Here is a 1,879-nt window from a genome sequence, read left to right on the forward strand (position 1 = left end):
AACTGTTTATAGTTAAAAGACTCACTTTTATTGAACAGTATACAAAGCAAAGGTGCCACATGCCAAGGAGAAACAAGACCAAGCGCCCCACTAGGAAGTACTTTGTTTTTCTTAGAAAAAAATTTCTGGACAGTAATAGTCACAACACTTCAAAAAACGTACCGGCTGAGGTTCTCAGGAGTTGGGGACTCAAAAGGTGATATCCTGCTTTTATAAATGGATGGCACAGGTCATAAATGTGAGACTTATGGCTATTAAGCCAATATCAATGCCCCGAAACTTCCTTCTAATTTTCCTTCTGCGGTCTTCCCTATCCACAGAAATGCCACCATATAAAGCCCAGGAGTAGCTGGTGTAGGCTCCAGTCTTCCCCTGGTACAGGGAAGCGGGTGGAGGTCACTCCGGGGTTTCCCCGCTTTCCTCCTCTTCTCCCTGAGGGAGTTCCTCTGTGTTCGCCTCCTCTTCCCCTCCTTCCTTCCTTCTGCTCTGGTGGCTTCTCATAAGCCTTTTCTGAGGGTGTCACAATCACTCCATCCCAAGTAGGTATTTCAGAAGCCTCCTGGCCAAGGATCTTCCTAAAGCCACCATGTGAGAGGATTCAGATCAGAGTCTGAGCTGCATAGCAGACCATGTCCTGCTGTTCCAGGGTCATGACTGTGTGTCTGCAGTTGTCACTCTCACAGGGGTCATTGATACCCACGGAACTTGGCAGGAACAGTCCTGCAGCCAGAACCTGTAAGCAATGCCCATGTGCCACATTTAGGCCCAAGGGCCATCTAGTGGGGTTGTTCATCACAGCGTAGTGACCCAGTAGGTCAAGGATCCAGGGTGTGAGGGGCTCAAAGCCAGGAAAAGGAATCCTCAAGTCCTTCAGCAGTCGGATAAGAACTTTAACTGTGGAGTGAGAAGCATTTTCCTCAAACCAGCAGCATGTCGGAGGGCTGCTAAGGCCCTGTAACACTTTTATATCCAAATGAAGTTGTGGGTCCAGTTTTCGGAGACTGGGTGGCACTGTTGTAATGAGAATCTTCACCACAGCATCAGAAGAACTGATTTCAAAGCCAGTTTCATTGGTCAGCATGGTCAAAACTTCAGAAGGATCCTGTGCTCTTAGGCTTTCCACGACCTTGTTCCCCAGGGCAGCAACAGCTTCCAATGTCGGCAGAATCTTTAGTATCACCACCAGGTCAGCCACGTTGTGTCCTGTTGTCATTGTTTCCTTTTTATATGATCCTACCTGTCGGACTCCTTCAATTTCACTTCAAACGTTCCTGGACCCACAATCAAATTGTCAATCACATTGTTTATTTTTGTAACCAGAGAAAGAATAGAGGCCTGTTCTGCAGAATTGGGAGCAAGGTCCTGATTCCTCTTCAGCAAGGCCTCACTGAAGGAAGTTCATCAGGTCCTGGCTTCACCCGGGGGAAAGCCATTTCTCACAAATAGAAATCAAATGGGATACGAGGTGCAAAGGGCCTGAACCCTCCTCCTGGGCCTCCTCTGGAACCAAAGCGCCCACCACAGCCACAGCCTCATCACCCTTCACGGCGACTTAAATCCCGAACAATGGAGGCCGCACCAACAGCCCCATTCCATCTAAAAGTTCTTAATTATTACTTTAAATAGTTGCAATAGTAAATTTCCAGCTTATTGTACATATTTGTATTTTAAAAGAAAACCACAACATTACTTTAAAACATATGAGGGCTATCTGGAAAGTATCCAGCCATGTGATATGAAAAATAGAGACATACACAGCTGGATACTTTCCAGACAGCCCTCGCATACCAGAGTGGTTGGATACCTAACCTACCGTTGCCCATTTAAAACACACAAGAACAAACAATTAAAAAAAATGACTCTTCTCTTTTCTTCTGGA

At 46.2% G+C, this 1,879-nt stretch overlaps 1 pseudogene; it reads right to left on the reverse strand.

The window, feature by feature from the left end:
- Positions 1–396: 396 nt before the first annotated feature.
- On the reverse strand, positions 397–1,582 carry LOC128586304 (interleukin enhancer-binding factor 2-like; annotated as a pseudogene).
- Positions 1,583–1,879: the final 297 nt, after the last annotated feature.

This window comes from Nycticebus coucang, chromosome 5 (genome assembly GCF_027406575.1).
Source record: "Nycticebus coucang isolate mNycCou1 chromosome 5, mNycCou1.pri, whole genome shotgun sequence".
In the NCBI taxonomy this organism is placed as follows: Eukaryota; Metazoa; Chordata; class Mammalia; order Primates; family Lorisidae; genus Nycticebus; species Nycticebus coucang.